Source organism: Myodes glareolus, chromosome 1 (genome assembly GCF_982192425.1).
Source record: "Myodes glareolus chromosome 1, mMyoGla1.1, whole genome shotgun sequence".
Classification (NCBI taxonomy): Eukaryota; Metazoa; Chordata; class Mammalia; order Rodentia; family Cricetidae; genus Myodes; species Myodes glareolus.
Window position 1 is genome coordinate 337,501 of NC_142026.1, and position 22,500 is coordinate 360,000.

Genomic DNA, 22,500 nt, shown 5'->3' on the forward strand with positions numbered 1-22,500 from the left:
AGCAATGACTGCACTGTCTGCTCTTCCAGAGGACCCAGGTTCTATTCACATGGCAGCTCATAGCTGTCTGTAATCCTAGTTCCAAGGGGGGGGGGGGGGAGAGAGAGAGAGAGAGAGAGAGAGAGAGAGAGAGAGAGAGATGCTTCATGTCGATATACGAACAAACTGAGAAACAAGGAAAGACGGTGCGGGTGGCTGGTTGGTGGGTTTTCAGTTCCCTGACAGCAATAAGCACATGATGGAGGAACCGCAAAGTTGTTCCGCTGTGTGGGTGTGATGAGAGATTGTGAGTGCGTGTCCTGTCGGAACAAAGTGAGTCCCATAGTTCATAAAAATTACCCCAAAACTTCAGCAGAATTCATTTCGGTCTTCCTAAGTTTGCAAATGTGTGATGAACTTGTGAGACATCAAAATTCTCAGTCATAGATAACGAGGAGATAGAGTATGCCACACAACAAAAATCAGATTCCTTGATCTAGAGCCACAATGAACATGCCTTGGAAAAGGGGGACGAGGCCCACTTGAATCACAATGTCCATCGGAGCGAGAGAAGAGTGTGCAAAGGACACGAAAGGAGAGATCGTTGTGGTCCTTCCTTTCTTCCTCTGCTCGGGAAGTGACTGAAAGATGAGACTTTGTCCGAGCGGGTTCTGACTTGAGTCTCCCCCTCTGTGGGTATTAGTCGATCCTCCCTTCTTTCTAGAGTGTGTGTCTCTCAGACGTTACCTGCTTTCCAGGGCAAAGCTTTCTAAGCCTTATTCAGAGACCTCAGCCATGTGCTCTCAGAAGAAGCCTGGTAGTCTAGGGGTGGGTGCCAAACTCGCTTGCTTGATGCTTCAGACTCATGTCATTTAAGCATAGGACATAAAGATTCATCATAAAGATTCACAACACACACAAAGCCATCCTCACTTACTAACGGCCCAGGACACCCGGAGCGTTCTCAGCCAGGCTGTGTGTGGTGGTGGGGGCGTGCCTTTCATCCCAGCACTCGGGGAGGCAGAGGCAGGCAGATCTCTCTGAGTTCAAGGATGGCCTGGTTTACAGAGTGAGTTTTAGGATGGCCCAAGATACACAGAGAAACCCTTTCTTCAAAAACAAAACAAAACAACACAAAAAAAAGAAAAGAAAGGAAAAAGACAAAAGAAGAGGAAAAAAGAAAACAACGGCAGTCTCTTCCCACTCTCTCACCCACTGTCTCTAAATAGTTCTCAGGTTGAACCCGGAGACCAGGGTGTCATTCATAACTGGAAAGCCAGAAACCTTAGGTTGATGCCTCAACCCTGCTAATGGCTGTGATAGAAAGCATGGTAAAATCAGGCTTTGGCGGAGCACGACTCACTCTCCCTTTTTCTAGTATGACTGGTACACAACAAAAAGGAGTGTGTGTGTGTGGGGGGGGGGCGATAAGCAGCGCTGGTATTGAAATCTCACTGACCCCTTCGGCACTCAGCGTGAATGAAGAGCATCTCTAGCAAAAGGCTACATGCTTGTCAATTCCTGACTTTGTACAATCAACTACCGTGCATCTTTGATGTGCGTTGGCCCTTTAGGGATGCAGAGAAACATCCCAGAAACTGCCCCCCCCCCCAGTTCCTGAACCCTAGCCCTGGAAGGCTCAAGGCCATCACATCCAGCAATCTCTCCAGTCCCTGCTAGTGGGGAACTAACTCACTTTGTCTTCCCAGGACCACTGATTTCTCCATGGTTCCCTGTGAGATCTGGGGCCAGCTTTCTTCTTCCCTCACCCTGGCCTCCTCACGATCTCCGTTCTCTCTCCCAAGTAGACTCATCAGTCTAGACGACATGTCTAGAAGCGAGGAGTCTTACAGGCATTGAAAGAGTGTGTCTTGAGGGCCGTTGGCGTTTCTAGGACACAAGTGACATCACAAGATTCTGAGAGCTCTCTGGGATACGGTAGAATTTCCAGAGAAGGGACTGACGATGTCATCAGGCATGGGCCTTTACCTCCTTGCAACTATTTCTCCCTGAACTGACTGAGTGCAAGCTGAGGTTTGCTTTCCAAGAGTCTGTCTCGTGACACAGAGGAAGCCATTCAGTATCTCCTCTTTCCAAAACCAGAAATTTCTCTCTCTTTGCTTCATTAAAATTTTTTCACGACTTCCTCCACCCATGGGGAGTTCCTTGCTCTTATGAACAGATATTCATACTCAGCAATATGAGAAATAAAGCCTGCCCACAAATTATTCCAGGATGATATGGAGGATGAGGGTTGAGTCCTCTGAAGTGAACAAGCACCTAGGGAAGGCTAAACTGAAGGGAATTTGACTCTGAGTGGCAAGAGATGTATAGCTGCCCCTTAGCTTCAGAAAAGCTGCTGCAAATGCACGGAGGCAGACATATCAGGCCAAGGGACCAACTGGGCTCTCTGCATCTTCCCGCATTGTCAGAGCTGTGTGGAGGGGCCGTGTTCAGAGGGAAAGAGCATTTTCTAGAACAGCACACATTTTTCTTTTTTGATTTTCGAGACAGGGTTGCTCTGTAGCTTTTGGTGCCTGTCCTGGAACTAGCTCTTGGAGACCAGGCTGGCCTCAAACTCACAAGTGGAGTGCTGGGATTCAAGGTGTGAGCCACCACCACCTGGCAATTTTTTTTTAAAAAAAACTCAGACAAAACTTGACCCAAAACATCCTACAGGGTTGGAGGTCATTAAGTTAGTTAGTTAGTCTAATGCGTTGGGCTGAGATAAGGTGGATGGTGAATTATTTTTGAGAGGATTCCGTGCTAGCTCCTCATTAAGTCTCATTCTAAAGCGGTCAACTTTAAAATGAAATCCTTACGATGCATTCTCTATTGTTAGGAACACACAGTGCATCATTCCTTGTTTTTGCCATCTGTAAAGGCACAGCAGTGGGACTGGAGAGATGGCTGAGAGGTCAGGAGCCCTGGCTGCTCTTCCAGAAAAGAAGAAAGAAAGAAAGAAAGAGAGAGAGAGAGAAAGAAAGAAAGAAAGAAAGAAAGAAAGAAAGAAATCTTGTGGCGCACTTTTCTGCTTTGTGGGCATGCATGGAAGTAGACTGTTGTATACGCGATAGATAGATAGATAGATAGATAGATAGATAGATAGATAGATGGATGGATGGATGGATGGATGGATAGGTAGGTAGATAGATAGATAGATAGATAGATAGATACATAGATAGATAGATAGATAGATAGATAGCACGGCCGCTCTGATGCCCCTGTCACTCTGGGGATGCAACACTTCTGAAGTAACTTTCCACAGTCTACTTCATTATGATGCAGTCTCATTTTTAATCAACATTTAGAACAACCGCTGATTGGAGCAGAATTTTACAATTTTTAAAACACATTTTAAAACCTTAAAACCATGACGTTTATATTTCTGGCTTTCTTTTTTCCCTACAAGTGGTCATTTTACTTAAATGATGTAACAGGTGAAGATTCTTGTATAGATTTTAGTAGAAGAGTGTACCTGAGGTAGCTAGCTGCTAGGGAGTGAAGGAAGGAACAAGAACTCTTATCGACTGAGGCATGTCAGTCTCCCTTAGGGCCCAGTAAAGGGTCTTAGGCCAGAACATACATCTGTTTCCTGAGTTAAAGCTTTAGCTGTTGTTTGTCTGAGAGTGCCAGGCTCTGCGGTGCAGCTGAGCCTTTTTCTTACTGGGCCGGGAAGGTCCACACCTGCTTCCAAGAGTATTGCTTATTCCGTGTAGCCTGTGGTGGGAAAAAACGGGAGGAACTGGGATGACTTCCCTTTGGTCTTCATTGTAAACAACAGCAGCATCTAGATTCACCCTTTGGCTTTCAAAGCAAGAGGGTTTATTGGCTGTGTCTCTGGGGGTCAGAGCAGTAGGATTTCGGGTGACAGAACCAAGGAAGAAGTCATACTCGAAAGCCAAATCATACTCCGGACGTGACTCCACTGACACTAGCATGTGGCTAACTGATTTAGGAGGTTTCACTCCTCTGGAAGGTGGTAAGTAGTGCCATCCCTGGGCATGTGAGCTTGGGCCATAGAGGAAAGCTGGCTGAGCAGAACAGTAAGCGACACGCCGCCCTCTCTCTGTGGTTTCAAACCCTACCCTGGGGATTTTGCATTGGCTTTCCTTGGTCATGGATTCTCAGACAGACCTTAATCCTGAAACAGAATTGGGGGTGGGGGGAGACAACCTACCTACCTACTTTAATGAGGGAAGTATTTGGCTCAATGCATGAGATCATCTGTTAAGGTTTCTGTTGCCCAACTTGTCTCATGCTGGGAGAGCTTCCCTCATGACCTGTTTCAAACTTGGTAGTACTGAGCAAGTCTGAACTGCATTTGCCTAAGGGATTCGCTACAGAGAATCCCAGGCACTGCCATCGTGTAGTCAGTTGACAATATAGACTATTTGTACTGAACGAGTAGGTAGGTAACTGCCACACTATTTCATTAGGTGCAAAGGAACACACACAGCAGCAACCTCTTTAAGGTCCAAGGACTACTGCAAAGTTACATCTAATGACTGAGAACGAAAGTGCTACATCACTCGCAATTCCCCTGCCTTTCTGCGTGAACGTCACAAAATACTCCCCCAAGGTGGACAGACAGACAGAATTGACCGAAACGAGGGATCTATTTACAGGATAGCCAATATCTTCAAATTTGGAGCACACACAAAGATTTCTTATCACAGACCTTCCACGATTCATGTAACAACTTCCGGGTGTTGGAGAGGTTTTGCGAATTGTTATGACAGGTTAGTTCTGTGAATTGTTTCATTTTTTATTTATGTATTCACTCATAAATTCATCCATCCATTCATCCATTTAGCTGTCTGTCTATCTATCTATCTATCTATCTATCTATTTATCTATCTATCTAATTAGTTATTCTGTATATATGTCTGCAGGCCAGAAGAGATCACCAGATCAAACTCAGAAGCTCTGGACATGCTCTTAACCTCTGAGTCATCTCTCCAGCCCCAGTTCCTTACTTTTTCAAGAAGTCTACTTGTTTGCTCATCTCTTTATTTCCCCTTCTGTGTGTGACATGTACAGATGGGGCCGGGAGACAAGGGGGCTAGTATGGTGAGAGGAAGGCGCCTGCTGGTCATCCAGTGGTAAATAAGGCTGGGAATAGCTGACTATTAATTCATTAGAATACTATTAAAACGGTTCCAGTAGAAAGCAATTGCTTTCTTTTCTCTTTGCCCAGAGATCAGACTGACTGCAACTTGGAAAGAAGTCGACCCTGCTGGACAGAGACCTCCTGACTCCTGCTTTGGGTGGGTGACCCAAAGAGGTTGTAAAGACAAGATCTGAGAATGAATTCATCGAATGGCTGCCAGCAGCAGCATTTTATTGAGAAGAGAGTCCACATTTTATGCTGTTTAGTTACTTAGATGAAGAGGGGCTTGTGAACTGGCATGGGGTGTGGCTTCTCAAGACAGGTCAGGTCAGGTCGGGTCAGGGAGGGGCTGAGGAGTGAGTGTAGCCACAGCATTGGCCTTGACAATAGCCGCCAGTCATATGTTAATGTCAGGACCTGAGAGTTCCTCAAAAGAGAATGCCTGACCTTGGGAAAAGGACCTGTGGGAAGCAGGCACTTGAAACTGTGGCTTCATAGTTTACCAGAAAGCTCCCTCCTGAAAGGGAAAGTCATGATGGATATCTTTTCACAAGGATCATTCTGGACTGACTGTCAATAAATAAATAAAGTATGAACAAACAAACAATAAATAAAAAGTTCACTGTTGTTGATTGACTTTTGATTTCATAATGAAACTTTCTCTCTCTCTCTCTCTCTCTCTCTCTCTCTCTCTCTCTCTCACACACACACACACACACACACACACACACACACACACACACACAAAACAAGCTATACATTAAAAGGAAGCACAACACCTTTACTCAGGGGGCAAAGTGAACTCTGTGAACTCTGAAGGTCATGTTTTCCAGGCAGGACTATGTAGAGAGACTCTCCATGTTGGGCTGCAGAGATAGTTTCCCGGTTAAACACTGACTGCTCTTCCAGAGGACCTCGGTTCAATTCCCGGTATCCACATCCACATGTCCACATGGCAGCTCACAGCTGTCTGTAATCCCAGTTCCAGGGACCTGAGAGCCATGATCAAAACACAAATGCACATAAGATAAAAATAAATATTTTTTTAAATAAACAGAGAGAGAGAGAATATATAAACAAACCGAGAAACAAGGAAAGATGGTGCAGGCTGGCTGGTGGGCTTTCAGTTCCCTGACAACAATAAGCACATGATGGAGGAACCACAAAGTTGTTACACTATGTGGGTGTGATGAGAGATTGTGAGTGTGTGTCCTGTCAGAACAAAGTGAGTCCCATAGTTGATGAAAATTACTCCCAAGTTTTCAAATGTGTGATCAACGTGTGACAGGTTGGGCTAGAGATGCTGAGAACTGGGGTTCACCCAGGGGAGCCCTCAATGCAAGAGCAGACACTCACTCCCATGAAGAGTGAGAGATGGATTATTCCTGCACTCAAGTTTAAGGAAGGATGAAGGGCTTTCCTTAAACTCACAGATATGAAAACCACTCACAGATAGGAAATCCACTCACAGAAATTGCAGTCTCAGCCGGGCTGTGGTGTGTGGTGGTGGGGGCATGCCTTTCATCCCAGCACTCAGGGAGGCAGAGGCAGACAGATCTCTGTGAGTTCAAGGATAGCATGATTTACAGAGTGAGTTTTAGGACAGCCCAAGATACACAGAGAAACCCTTTCTTCAAAAACAAAACAAAACAACACAAAAAAGAAAAGAAAGGAAAAAGAGAAAAGAAGAAGAAGCAAGAAAAAAAATTGCAATCTCGTCCCACTCTCTCATCCATTGGCTCTAAAGAGCTCTCAGACTGGACTGAAGACCAGGGTGTCATTCATAACTGGGATGCCAGAAACCTTAGGTTGATGCTTCAACCCTGCTAATAATGGCTGTGATAGAAAGCATGGTAAAACAAGGCTTGGGCGGAGCACAACTCCCCTTTTCCTATTATGACTGGTACAAAACAAAAAGGAGTTCGGGGGGGGGGGCGATGTGCAGTGCCGGTATTGAAATCTCACTGATCCCTTCCACACTCAGTGTGAAGAGCATCTCCAGCAAAAGGCTACATCCTTGTCAATTCCTGACTTTGTCAAATCAACTACCGTGCATCTTTGATGTGCGTTGGCCCTTTAGGGACGCAGACAAACATCCCAGAAAACCCCCAGTTCCTGAACCCTAGCCCTGGAAGGCTCAAGACCACCACATCCAGCAATCTCTCTAGTCCCTGCTAGTGGGGAACTAACTCACTTTGTCTTCCCAGGACCACTGATTTCTCCATGGTTCCCTGTGAGATCTGGGGCCAGCTTTCTTCTTCCCTCACCCTGGCCTCCTCACGATCTCCGTTCTTTCTCCCAAGTAGACTCATCAGTCTAGACGACATGTCTAGAAGCGAGGAGTCTTACAGGCACTGAAAGAGTGTGTCTTGAGGGCCGTTGGCGTTTCTAGGACACAAGTGACATCACAAGATTCTGAGAGCTCTCCGGGATATGGTAGAATTTCCAGAGAAGGGACTGACGATGTCATCAGGCATGGGCTTTTACCTCCTTGCAACTATTTCTCCCTGAACTGACTGAGTGCAAGCTGAGGTTTGCTTTCCAGGAGTCTGTCCCGTGACACAGAGGAAGCCATTCAGTATCTCCTCTTTCCAAAACCAGAAATGTCTCTCTCTCTGCTTCATTAAAATCTTTTCACTACTCCATCCACCCATGGGGAGTTAGTTGAATGCACACTTTTTTCATGAATGGACCTTCTTCTCCTGAACGGATATTCATACTCAGTCATCTGAAAAATTAGGCCAGGATGATACGGAGGATGAGGGCTGAGTCCTCTGAAGTGAACAAGCACCTAGGGAAGGCTAAACTGAAGGGAATTTGACTCTGAGTGGCAAGAGATGAATAGCTACCCCTCAGCCCCAGAACAGCTGTTGCAAATGCACGGAGGCAGACTTATCAGGCCGAGGGACCAACTGGGCTCTCTGCATCTTCCCGCAGCGTCAGAGCTGTGTGGAGGGGCCGTGTTCAGAGGGAAAGGGCATTTTCTAGAACAGCACACATTTTTTTTTCTTTTTGATTTTCGAGACAGGGTTGCTCTGTAGCTTTTGGTGCCTGTCCTGGAACTAGCTCTTGGAGATCAGGCTGGCCTCAAACTCACAAGTGGAGTGCTGGGATTCAAGGTGTGAGCCACCACCGCCTGGCAATTTTTTTTTAAAAAATCTCAGACAAAACTTGACCCAAAACATCCTACAGGGTTGGAGGTCATTAAGTTAGTTAGTTAGTCTAATGCTGGTGGAGACTGTGTTGGGCTGAGATAAGGTGGATGGTGAATTATTTTTGAGAGGATTCCGTGCTAGCTTCTCATTAAGTCTCATTCTAAAGCGGTCAACTTTAAAATGAAATCCTTACGATGCATTCTCTATTGTTAGGAACACACAGTGCATCATTCCTTGTTTTTGCCATCTGTAAAGGCACAGCAGTGGGACTGGAGAGATGGCTGAGAGGTCAGGAGCCCTGGCTGCTCTTCCAGAAAAGAAGAAAGAAAGAAAGAAAGAAAGAAAGAAAGAAAGAAAGAAAGAAAGAAAGAAAGACATCTGGTGCCCTTTTCTGCTCTGTGGGCATGCATGGAAGCAGACTGTTGTATACGCAATAGATAGATAGATAGATAGATAGATAGATAGATAGATAGATAGATAGATAGATAGCACGGCAGCTCTGATGCCCCTGTCACTCTGGGGATGCAACACTTCTGAAGTAACTTTCCACAGTCTACTTCATTATGATGCAGTCTCATTTTTAATCAACATTTAGAACAACCGCTGATTGGAGCAGAATATTACATTTTTTAAAACACATTTTATAACCTTAAAACCATGACGCTTATATTTCTGGCTTTCTTTTTCCCTACAGTGGTAATTTTACTTAAATGATGTAACAGATGAAGATTCTTGTATAGATTTTAGTAGAAGAGTGTACCTGAGGTAGCTAGCTGCTAGGGAGTGAAGGAAGGAACAAGAACTCTTATCGACTGAGGCATATCAGTCTCCCTTAGGGCCCAGCAAAGGGTCTTAGGCCAGAACATACATCTGTTTCCTGAGTTAAAGATTTAGCTTTAAATCTTTTTTAAAGATTTTTTAGTTAAAGATCGGCGGTGCAGCTGAGCCTTTTTCTTACTGGGCCGGGATGGTCCACACCTGCTTCCAAGAGTATTGCTTATTCCGTGTAGCCTGTGGTGGGAAAAAACGGGAGGAACTGGGATGGCATCCCTTTGGTCTTCATTGTAAACAACAGCAGCATCTAGATTCACCCTTTGGCTTTCAAAGCAAGAGGGTTTATTGGCCGTGTCTCTGGGGGTCAGAGAAGCAGGATTTCAGGCGACAGAACCAAGGAAGAAGCCATACTCGAAAGCCAAATCATACTCCGGATGTGACTCCACTGACACTAGCATGTGGCTAACTGATTTAGGAGGTTTCACTCCTCTGGAAGGTGGTAAGTAGTGCCATCCCTGGGCATGTGAGCTTGGGCCATAGAGGAAAGCTGGCTGAGCAGAACAGTAAGCGACACGCCGCCCTCTCTCTGTGGTTTCAAACCCTGCCCTGGGGATTTTGCATTGGCTTTCCTTGATCAAGGATTCTCAGACAGACCTTAACCCCCGAAACAGAATTGGGGATGGGGGAGACAACCTACCTACCTACCTACCTACCTACTTTAACGAGGGAAGTATTTGGCTCAATGCATGAGATCATCTGTTAAGGTTTCTGTTGCCCAACTTGTCTCATGCTGGGAGAGCTTCCCTCATGACCTGTTTCAAACTTGGTAGTACTGAGCAAGTCTGAACTGCATTTGCCTACAGAGAATCCCAGGCACTGCCATCGTGTAGTCAGTTGACAATATAGACTATTTGTACTGAATGAGTAGGTAGGTAACTGCCACACTATTTCATTAGGTGCAAAGGAACACACACAGCAGCAACCTCTTTAAGGTCCAAGGACTACTGCAAAGTTACATCTAATGACTGAGAACGAAAGTGCTACATCACTCGCAATTCCCCTGCCTTTCTGCGTGAACGTCACAAAATACTCCCCCAAGGTGGACAGACAGACAGAATTGACCGAAACGAGGGATCTATTTACAGGATAGCCAATATCTTCAAATTTGGGGCACACACAAAGATTTCTTATCACAGACCTTCCACGAGTCATGTAACAACTTCCGGGTGTTGGAGAGGTTTTGCGAATTGTTATGACAGGTGAATTCTGTGAATTGTTTCATTTTTTATTTATGTATTCACTCATTCATTCATCCATCCATTCATCCATTTAGCTGTCTGTCTGTCTGTCTGTCTATCTATCTATCTATCTAATTAGTTATTCTGTATATATGTCTGCAGGCCAGAAGAGATCACCAGATCAAACTCAGAAGCTCTTAACCTCTGAGCCATCTCTCCAGCCCCAGTTCCTTACTTTTTCAAGAAATCTACTTGTTTGCTCATCTATTTATTTCCCCTTCTGTGCGTGACATGTACAGATGGGGCCGGGAGACAAGGGAGCTAGTGTGGTGAGAGGAAGGCGCCCGCTGGTCATCCAATGGTAAATAAGGCTGGGAATAGCTGACTATTAATTCATTAGAATACGATTAAAACTGTTCCAGTAGAAAGCAATTGCTTTCTTTTCTCTTTGCCCAGAGATCAGACTGACTGCAACTTGGAAAGAAGTCGACCCTGCTGGACAGAGACCTCCTGACTCCTGCTTTGGGTGGGTGACCTGAAGAGGTTGTAAGGACAAGATCTGAGAATGAATTCATCTTATGGCTGCCAGCAGCATTTTATTGAGAAGAGATTCCACATTTTATGCTGTTTAGTTACTTAGATGAAGAGAGGGAGGCCTGTGAACTGGCATGGGGTGTGGCTTCTCAGGTCAGGTCAGGGAGGGGCTGAGGAGTAAGTGTAGCCACAGCGTTGGCCTTGACAATAGCCGCCAGTCATATGTTAATGTCAGAACCTGAGAGTTCCTCAAAAGAGAATGCCTGACCTTGGGAAAAGGACTTGTGGGAAGCAGGCACTAGAAACTGTGGCTTCATAGTTTACCAGAGAGCTCCCTCCTGAAAGGGAAAGTCATGATGGATATCTTTTCGCAAGGATCATTCTGGACTGACTGTCAATAAATAAATAAACTATGAACAAACAAACAATAAATAAAAAGTTCACTGTTGTTGATTGACTTTTGATTTCATAATGAAACTTTCTCTCTCTCTCTCTCTCTCTCTCTCTCTCTCTCTCTCTCTCACACACACACACACACACACACACACAAACACACACACACACAAAACAAACTATACATTAAAAGAAAGCACAACACCTTTACTCAGGGGGCAAAGTGAACTCTGTGAACTCTGAAGGTCATGTTTTCCAGGCAGGACTATGTAGAGAGATGCTCCATGTCGGGCTGCAGAGATAGTTTCCTGGTTAAACACTGACTGCTCTTCCAGAGGACCTGGGTTCAATTCCCAGTATCCACATCCACATGGCAGCTCACAGCTGTCTGTAATCCCAGTTCCAGGGACCTGAGAGCCATGATCAAAACACAAATGCACATAAGATAAAAATAAATATTTTTTTAAATAAACAGAGAGAGAGAGAATATATAAACAAACCGAGAAACAAGGAAAGATGGTGCAGGCTGGCTGGTGGGCTTTCAGTTCCCTGACAGCAATAAGCACATGATGGAGGAACCACAAAGTTGTTACACTATGTGTGTGTGATGAGAGATTGTGAGTGTGTGTCCTGTCAGAACAAAGTGAGTCCCATAGTTGATGAAAATTACTCCCAAGTTTTCAAATGTGTGATCAACGTGTGACAGGTTGGGCTAGAGATGCTGAGAACTGGGGTTCACCCAGGGGAGCCCTCAATACAAGAGCAGACACTCGCTCCCATGAAGAGTGAGGGATGGATTATTCCTGCACTCAAGTTTAAGGAAGGATGAAGGGCTTTCCTTAAACTCACAGATATGAAAACCACTCACAGATAGGAAATCCACTCACAGAAATTGCAGTCTCAGCCGGGCTGTGGTGTGTGGTGGTGGGGGCATGCCTTTCATCCCAGCACTCCAGGGAGGCAGAGGCAGACAGATCTTTGTGAGTTCAAGGATGGCATGATTTACAGAATGAGTTTTAGGATGGCCCAAGATACACAGAGAAACCCTTTCTTCAAAAACAAAACAAAACAACCCAGAAAAAGAAAAGAAAGGAAAAAGAGAAAAGAAGAAGCAAGAAAAAAAATTGCAATCTCGTCCCACTCTCTCATCCATTGGCTCTAAAGAGCTCTCAGACTGAACTGGAGACCAGGGTGTCATTCATAACTGGGATGCCAGAAACCTTAGGTGGATGCTTCAACCCTGCTAATAATGGCTGTGATATAAAGCGTGGTAAAATCAGGCTTTGGCGGAGCACGACTCCCCTTTTCCTATTACGACTGGTACACAACAAAAAGGAGCTGGGGGTGGGGGGTGATGTGCAGTGCCGGTATTGAAATCTCACTGATCCCTTCCACATTCAGTGTGAATAAAGAGCGTCTCCAGCAAAAGGCTACATGCTTGTCAATTCCTGACTTTGTCAAATCAACTATCATGCATCTTTGATGTGCGTTGGCCCTTTAGGGACGCAGAGAAACATCCCAGAAACTGCCCCCCCCCCCAGTTCCTGAACCCTAGCCCTGGAAGGCTCAAGGCCATCACATCCAGCAATCTCTCTAGTCCCTGCTAGTGGGGAACTAACTAACTCACTTTCTCTTCCCAGGACCACTGATTTCTCCATGGTTCCCTGTGAGATCTGGGGCCAGCTTTCTTCTTCCCTCACTCTGGCCTCCTCATGATCTCCATTCTCTCTCCCAAGTAGACTCATCAGTCTAGACGACATGTCTAGAAGCGAGGAGTCTTACAGGCACTGAAAGAGTGTGTCTTGAGGGCCGTTGGCGTTTCTAGGACACAAGTGACATCACAAGATTCTGAGAGCTCCCCGGGATACGGTAGAATTTCCAGAGAAGGGACTGCTGATGTCATGAGGCATGGGCTTTTTATCTCCTTGCAACTATTTCTCCCTGAACTGACTGAGTGAAAGCTGAGGTTTCCTTTCCAGGAGTCTGAACTGTGACACAGAGGAAGCCATTCAGTATCTCCTCTTTCCAAAACCAGAAATTTCTCTCTCTCTCTCTCTCTCTCTCTGCTTCATTAAAATCTTTTCACTACTCCCTCCACCCATGGGGAGTTGGCTGAACACACACTTTTTTCATGAATGGACCTTCTTCTCCTGAACGGATATTCATACTCAGTCATCTGAAAAATTAGGCCAGGATGATACGGAGGATGAGGGTTGAGTCCTCTGAAGTGAACAAGCACCTAGGGAAGGCTAAACTGAAGGGAATTTGACTCTGAGTGGCAAGAGATGAATAGCTACCCCTCAGCCCCAGAACAGCTGCTGCAAATGTACGGAGGTAGCCATATCAGGCTGAGGTACCTACCAGCTGGGCTCTCTGCATCTTCCCGCAGCGTCAGAGCTTTGTGGAGGGGCCGTGCTCAGAGGGAAAGGGCATTTACTAGAAAAGCACACATTTTTTTTTTCTTTTTGATTTTCGAGACAGGGTTGTTCTGTAGCTTTTGGTGCCTGTCCTGGAACTAGCTCTTGGAGACCAGGCTGGCCTCAAACTCACAAGTGGAGTGCCCGGCAATTTTTTTTTTTTTTAAAAACTCAGACAAAACTTCACCCAAAACATCCTACAGGGTTGGAGGTCATTAAGTTAGGTAGTCTAATGCTGGTGGAGACTGTGTTGGGATGAGATAGAGGATAAGGTGAATGGTGAGTTATTTTTGAGAAGATGGCATGCTAGCTTCACATTAAGTCTCATTCTAAAGCGGTCAACTTTAAAATGAAATCCTTACGACGCATTCTCTATTGTTAGGAACACACAAGTGCATCCATCATCCCTTGCGTTCACTCTATGTAAAAGCACAGCAGCTCTGATGCCCCTGCCACTCTGGAGATGCAGCACTTCTGAATTAACTTTCTCCAGTCTACTTTCTTATGATGCAGTCTCATTTTCAATCAACCGCTGATTGGAGTAGAATATTCTAATTTTGAAAACACATTCTAAAACCTTAAAACCATGACGCTTATATTTCTGTTTTTCTTTTTTTCCCTACAGTGGAGATTTTACTTAAATGATTTAACGGGTGAAGATTCTTGTTATTTTAGTATAAGAGTGTGTCTATAAAAATTGTGGTATGTGTGTACATGTTCTGAGGAGGACAGAAGAGAGTAGCAGATCCACTGGAGCTGGAGTTACAGGAAGTTGTGATCTACCTGAGGTAGCAACAAGAACTCTTATCGACTGAGGCATGTCAGTCTCCCTTAGGGCCCAGCAAAGGGTCTTAGGCCAGAACATACATCTGTTTCCTGAGTTAAAGCTTTAGCTGTTGTTTGTCAGAGAGTGCCAGGCTCGGCGGTGCAGCTGAGCCTTTTTCTTACTGGGCCGGAATGGTCCACACACACCTGCTTCCAAGAGTATTGCTTATTCCGTGTAGCCTGTGGTGGGAAAAAAAAAAAACGGGAGGAACTGGGATAACTTCTCTTTGGTCTTCGTCGTCAACAACAGCAGCATCTAGATTCATCCTTTGGCTTTCAAAGCAAGAGGGTTTATTGGCTGTGTCTCTGGGGGTCAGAGAAGCAGGATTTCTGGCGACAGAACCAAGAAAGAAATCATACTCGAAAGCCAAATCATACTCTGAACGTGACACCACTGACACTAGCATGTTTGCCGATTGATTTAGGAGGTAGTTAAGTAGTGCCATCCCTGGGCATGTGAGCTTGGGCCTTAGAGGAAAGCTGGCTGAGCAGAACAGTAAGCGACACGCCGTCCTCTCTCTGTGGTTTCAAACCCTGCCCTGGGGATTTTGCATTGGCTTTCCTTGATCATGGATTCCCAGACAGACCCTAACCCAAGTAGGTAGGGGAAACAACCTACCCACCTACTTTAAGGGAAGTATGTGGCTCAAATGTGTGAGATTATCTGTTAAGGTTTCTGGTGCCCAAATGAGTCTTCAGTTTACCCAAGAGTCCCAAACTTTTTTTTTTTTATTTTTTTTATTTTTTTTTTTAATTTTTTTATTTTTTTATTTTTCGAGACAGGGTTTCTCTGTGGCTTTGGAGCCTGTCCTGGAACTAGCTCTTGTAGACCAGGCTGGCCTCGAACTCACAAAGATCCACCTGCCTCTGCCTCCCGAGTGCTGGGATTAAAGGCGTGCGCCACCACCGCCCGGCCGAGTCCCAAATTTTTAATCACCCCTCCCCCCCAACTCCTCCATGCTGACTCCCATCATGCCGACGTTATTGCCTAGAATTGCAGTCTGGTCATTGGGAAACTCTGGTCTACGCCAGTAGGAAGGATCCAAATTGGGTTTTATTGAATCTGTAGTCACCTCATGCAACAACTGAGAAGCTAAAATGTTAAGTTTATAAATCATAGCCCCACACAGATGATCTGAGCACATCAGTTCCAACAGCGTCTTGTTCCAGGAACTCTATATAGTCACAGTCTACCGAGTATTTTTTTATTGAGATTTATTGAGCTCTACATCTTTCTCTGCTCCCCTACCTGCCTCGCCCCTCCCCCCTCCAACCCTCCCCCAAGGTCCCCATGCTCCCACTTTACTCAGGAGATCTTGTCTTTTTCTACTTTCTACTTCCCATGTAGATTAGATCTATGTAAGTCTCGCTTAGTGTCCGCATGGTTGTCGAAGTTCTCTGGGGTTGTGGTTTGTAGGCTGGTTTTCTTTGATTTATGTTTAAAAACCACCTATGAATGAGTACATGGGATCATTGTCTTTCTGAGTCTGTCTGGGTTGCCTCACTCAAAATAATGTTTTCTAGTTCCATTCATTTTCCTGCAAAATTCAAGATGTCGTTATTTTTTTCTGTGGTCAATGGACCACATTTTTCTTATCCATTCTTCGATCGATCGAAGGGCATTTAGGTTGTTTCCAGGTTCTGGCTATGACAAACAAAGCTGCTGTGAACATAGTTGAGCACATGTCCTTGTGACGCGATTGAGCATCCTTTGGACATAGACCCAAAAGTGGTATTCCTGGGTCTTCGAGGAAGGTTGTTTCCTACTTTTCTGAGAAATCACCACACTGACACCCAAAGGGTTTGTACCAGCTTGCATTCCCACCGGCAATGCAGGAGTGTTCCCTTTTCCCCCAAACCTCTCCAGCATAAGTTGTCATCAGTGTTTTTGATTTTGGCCATTCTTACAGGTATCAGATGGACTCTCAGAGTTGTTTTGATTTGCATTTCTCTGATGACTAAGGATCTTGAACGTTTCCTTAAGTGTCTTTCAGCCATTTTAGATTCCTCTGTTGAGAGTTTTCTGTTTAGGTCTGTACTCCATTTTTTTTTTTTTTTTTTTTTTTTACTGGATTATGTGATCTGTTGGTGTTTGATTTCTTGATTTCTTTGTGTATTTTGGAGATCAGACTTCCGGGGTTACTGAAGTGGGGTTAGTGAAGATCTTTTCCCATTCCGTAGGCCGCCGTTTTGTCTTGTTGGCCGTGTCTCTTGTTTTTCACAAGTCTTTCAGTTTTAGGTGGTCCCATTTATTAATTGTTTCTCTCAGTGTCCATGCTGCTGGGGTTATATTTAGGAAGTGATTCCCTGTGCCAAGGCGTTCAAGTGCACTTCCCACTTTCTCTTCTATAAGGTTCAGTGTGGCTGGCTTTAGGTTGAGGTCTTTGATCCATGTGGACTCGAGTTTTGTGCATGGAGTTCATTTTCATTTTTCTACGTGTTGATATCCAGTTATGCCAGCACCACTCGTTAAATATGCTCTCTTTTTTCCATTTGATACTTTTTGCTTCTTTATCAAAGATCAGGTGTACGAAGATGTGTGGATTGATAATCCGGGTCTTCTGTTCGGTTCTGTTGGGCCTCCTGTCTGTTCTTAGGCCAGTACCAGGCTGTTTTCAGTGCTGTAGCTTACAGAGTATTTTTTTTTCCTGATCTAATCACGCCACTTCCCAAAGGAAAAAGAGAGGAGAAATCACTGAATGATGAGACCATTACTTGAATGAGAAAATGGGTAGGTACCCTTATGCTTAAAGGTGTATTATCTACAAAGTGCTAAAACTTAGAAGTGAGTCTTAGGAGGAATGTCATTACACAGCTTCTTTCCAGATGTCTTCAAGTTGGTCCTAAACAGTCTATTCACAAGATGGGACCTCAGAGCTTCAGTACAGAACAACACGTTTTCTGTCCAACTGAATCTTCAAGTGGTTTGATAAGGATTTTGTATTCTTGTTCTGTCAAGGATTATTCTTTTTTTTTTTTTTTAAATATAATTCAAGGGAGAGTGTTTTTTTTTTTTAAAGACGTATTTAGTGATTATATTTCTTTTCCCTTAGGGATAAAGAAATGGAGAAGTACTTTGAAGCAGTCAGTCACAAAAATAGAAGTAGGGAGGATGTTTCAAAACACCAGGCCATTAAACTTCAGCTACAGGGAAACCCTGTCTCGTAGAAAAACAAAACAAAAAACAAACAAAAACCCGAAGCCAGGAATCATTGCAAACATCTGTATGTTCAGATACCGAGCCTGAGCAAGTTTGAGTGCCTCAGATTTGCAGATTTCATGTGGATCACAAATTGTGCTCAAGTTACAGCTGTTAGTGTCAGTGTGAACTCTGACACACCGACTCGACTAGATTCCTGTCTGCTGGACTCTGATCTGCTAGAAAAGCCAAAGAGCTAAAGTACCTCAGTTAACCTCTTCTGTGCCCCACCTTAAAGGAAAGAAAGGATGTGTGTGGCAAGTCGGTGCCCGCTCAGAGACCCCACACATTTGAGGACAGAACAGAGAAACAAGATGGGGTAAGGGAGGTTCTGCTGAAATTAGAGTTATGGATGGCTGCCACTGCCAGCTGTTTCTTGTCTGCTGTGAGAACAGGAACTCAACAAAGACAGAGACATGCCAGGCAGGAGGTTTTGATAGAAACCTGAACTGAACTGAATAGAAACTGGCTATTCCGTTTTAGTGTTTTCAGAGTTATGTCCGAGGAACCTTCTACTTAAATGAAATAAAACCAAATCCTTTCAAATATCCAGGTGTCCTCTGAGGTTGGGGAGGGGGGGACGACGGAAAAACAAAACAAGGATAAGAGGGATTTTAGTTGTTCTAAAGTCCTCAGGCAGGGGCACAACTTCCCCAGGAGAATAGCCAGAGTTCATTGGGCAACTGTCTGTCTCCTGTTGCATTGTTTCAAGTTTGTCTCACTTGAGGTTGGATGATGTCAGCCGTAAGATTTTCATCTTTTACGATCATGTGAGATTCTAGCCATTTTTTTTTAATTGAGAGAGGGACACATGCTCCCTCTAGTTCTATTGGCTGTACAGCTTTGACCAAGAAAGCAGGTTGGATTTCATCAAAGAATTTCTCTCCATTTTATATTTCACCTTTGATTGTTATTAAGTGTCATCTAGAAGGTTTGTGGTCTTTCAGGAACACTTTCCTAATTCTCGTGTGTGTGTGTGTGTGTGTGTGTGTGTGTGTGTGTGTGTGTGTGTTTTGTTTTGTGAGGCAGGCTTTTTCTATGTAACAGTGCTGGAAAGTCCTTGCTAGATGAGGCTGGCCTTGAACTCACTGACATCTTACTGCCTCTGTGTCATTTCTTCCTACTTGGTTGGTGTTTGATTGCTGTTTTGAGTTTTCAGATCTCATGTTCAAGATCAAGATCCTTTTCTAACTCCCTGTCCTTGCGACACAAACATTAAAGGGTGTGGCTACAGCTCCACTGGACTTCTTTGATGTGAATATCTGCTGCCTTTCCTGTAAACATTCTTGTTGGAGTTAGGAAATTGAAAGTTGTTGACTAGAATTCACTCATTTTCAGGTTACATTGCAAGAAAAAAATAAAAAACCAAAACAAAAAGACTTTTATTTTATTATTTCACATTGTAACTTGATTTTTTTGTTGTTGTTGCTTTTTTTGACACAGGAATTGGCTTTTTATTTGTGTTCCAGACAATCTATCTCACTACACGGCCCAGGACTTCTTTCTGAAGACTTCCATGAAAGTAGTCAGCTACCCAAAATATCCTGCTGCTGCTGCTGTAATTTTAGAAAAACATAAAATGAAATAAAAAAAACAAAATAATAAATAAAAAATTAAAGTATTTTTGGTGCAAGGTTTCTCTGTATAATACTTTTAACTCACTATATAAGCCAGGCTGCCCTCTCTCTCTCTCTCTCTCTCTCTCTGGTTTAATTTATGACTTATTTATTTTTGCTTGTGTTTTTGTTTTGATTTTAGAGCCGAGGCAGGGTTTCTCTGTAGCTTTGGAGCCTGTCTTTGGAACTAGTTTGAGGCTGGCCTCAAAATCTCAGAGATCCACCTGCCTCTTCCAGACATGGAACCCTTCCCTTTGAATGCTTTCATCTTGTTGAGTTCAAAAGCCACCCCATAAACAATTTCCAGAAACCACATGGTGGGAATCTAGTGCCCTCTTCTGTTGAGAGGGCCTAGAAATGCCTATTTACTGCTCTCTTGTTGGAGCTGGGAAACACTACCTTCTTGCTGAAGTTGGAAGATTGTTGAATTCAGTCATTTTCGGGTTTCTTAGAAAAAAACAAAACAAAAAGCCCCTTCTTTGTTTTATTTCACATTTTAACTTGATTTTTTTTTTTTTGAGACAGGACCTGTCTTTTTATTTATGCTTCAGACAAACTATTTCACTGTACGGTCCAGGACTTCTTTCTCAACACTGCTGCTGCAAATACAATCTTATAAGAAAAACTAAAACTGGCATTAAAAAGAGAAAAGAAAAAAACTGTCTTTTTTCTTTTCTTTTCTTTTCTCTCTCTCTCTCTATGTTTTTTTCTTTTCATCTTTTATTATTTTTTGAGGCATGGTTTCTCAGTTCCCTAGCTGTCCTGGAATTCACATAATAGACCAAGTTATCTTCTTGGTGACATTCTGTTTTTGTTCTTGTTACCTATCTGTAAATCCACATTTCTTCTCTCTCTCTCTCTCTCTCTCTCTCTCTCTCTCTCTCTCCCCTCATTTATTTATTTATTTATTTATTTGTTTGTTATGTATAGAATATTCTGTCTGTGTGGACACCTGTAGACCAAAAGAGGAAACCAGACCTCATTACAGATGGTTGTGAGCCACCATGTGGTTCCTGGGAATTGAACTCAGGACCTTTGAGCCATCTCTCCATCCCCCCTCATTTTATTTATTTTTTGTTTGGTTTTGTGTTTTGCTTTACAGTACAGGGTTTCTCTGTTGCTTTGGAGACTATTTTTGAAACTAGCTCTTTTCTTGAAGACCAGGCTGGCCTAAACCTCCCAGAGATCCTGCCTCTGGCAGATATGGAGCCAGTGCTTTTGAATGCCTTCATCTGGTCAGGTCAAAAGCCACCCCACCTTTACACACACACACCACACAAACCAAACACAAGCCAAACAAAAACCCAGGCACAGGCACACCCAGAGACACATAGATAAACTTTTAAATTAAGTTAAATTAAGTCCTACACAACTGGAAGCACTCTCTCAATTAAAAGTAAAATAAAATGTAAAAGAGTGCAGTGCTAAGTACAGTTATGAAGATGTTTTAAAATGTGACATCTTCCCTGTCTCCCCCACATACAGGAGGCACATCGAGAGATTTAAATAGAATTTGAAATTGGCCGGGCAGTGGTGTCGCACACCTTTATTCCCAGCACACAGGAGGCAGAGGCAGGTGAATCCCTGGGAGTTAGAGGCCAGCCAGGGCTTCAAGAAAGGAGCTAGTTCCAAGAACAGCTAGGACTGTTATGCAGGGAAACCCCGTCTCAAAAAACGAAACAAAAAAATTGAAATTAAGCTACATGTACAAGAAATTAATAGAACAACATACTAAAAACAAAGCTGGGTTGTTGTGGTGCACACCTTTTATCCTAACATCTAAGAGACAGAGGCAGGTGGCCCTCCTTGAATTGGAGCCTAGTTGTGTAGAAAAGACCCTGTACCAAATAACAAAAATGTATACATGTTGAAATAAGAGAATAAAGAAAAAAAAAAGAACGAGAAAGGAAAGAAAGAAAGACAGAAGATAGAAAGAAAATGAAGAAACAAAAGAACAAAGGAAGGCAGTGCTGGGGGCCTGGTTGGTGGTTGAGAAGGGAGCCCTGGCCTAGTTACATCCTCTGCCATGTCTGCTGTGACCCCGGCACCTCATTCCTCAGGAGCTGTAAAGGGTCTGAGAATAAAATGACATTTTTTATTGTTTTCTGTCTAAAGTGAAAATGTTCCAGACAAACAATTCACTGTGTCAATAATCCTGAAAATGATGTCCAAGTGGGAATTTTTCATAGTATTCCATGGCTGTTTTCATGTTCTCTGCATCTCATGTCTTTCTCTAAGCAGGTCCAGGAACCATAAGAGCCTGTAGCTGATCTAGGAGATCTCCCATGGCAGGGGCCCTGGCCTCCACGCCTGTCCCCTGAGGGCACCTGGCAGGCATGGGACTCCAAATTTTACAGACTCATTTCAAAAATTCAAGGGAGGTTCTGCTGAAATTAGAGTTATGGATGGCTGCCACTGCCAGCTGTTTCTTGTCTGCTGTGAGAACAGGAACTCAACAAAGACAGAGACATGCCAGGCAGGAGGTTTTGATAGAAACCTGAACTGAACTGAATAGAAACTGGCTATTCCGTTTTAGTGTTTTCAGAGTTATGTCCGAGGAACCTTCTACTTAAATGAAATAAAACCAAATCCTTTCAAATATCCAGGTGTCCTCTGAGGTTGGGGGGGGGGCGACGGAAAAACAAAACAAGGATAAGAGGGATTTTAGTTGTTCTAAAGTCCTCAGGCAGGGGCACAACTTCCCCAGGAGAATAGCCAGAGTTCATTGAGCAACTGTCTGTCTCCTGTTGCATTGTTTCAAGTTTGTCTCACTTGAGGTTGGATGATGTCAGCCATAAGATTTTCATCTTTTATGATCATGTGAGAGTCTAGCCTTTTTTTTTTAATTGAGAGAGGGACACATGCTCCCTCTAGTTCTATTGGCTGTACAGCTTTGACCAAGAAAGCAGGTTGGATTTCATCAAAGAATTTCTCTCCATTTTATATTTCACCTTTGATTGTTATTAAGTGTCATCTAGAAGGTTTGTGGTCTTTCAGGAACACTTTCCTAATTCTCGTGTGTGTGTGTGTGTGTATGTGTGTGTGTGTGTGTTTTGTTTTGTGAGGCAGGCTTTTTCTATGTAACAGTGCTGGAAAGTCCTTGCTAGATGAGGCTGGCCTTGAACTCACTGACATCTTACTGCCTCTGTGTCATTTCTTCCTACTTGGTTGGTGTTTGATTGCTGTTTTGAGTTTTCAGATCTCATGTTCAAGATCAAGATCCTTTTCTAACTCCCTGTCCTTGCGACACAAACATT

The 22,500-nt window shown here is 43.9% G+C and overlaps 1 long non-coding RNA gene across 1 annotated transcript in view; it reads right to left on the minus strand.

The window, feature by feature from the left end:
* LOC148123203 (uncharacterized) overlaps nt 1-22,500 on the minus strand; it is a 60,623-nt gene that overhangs the window by 14,656 nt on the left and 23,467 nt on the right. The window lies entirely within an intron of this gene.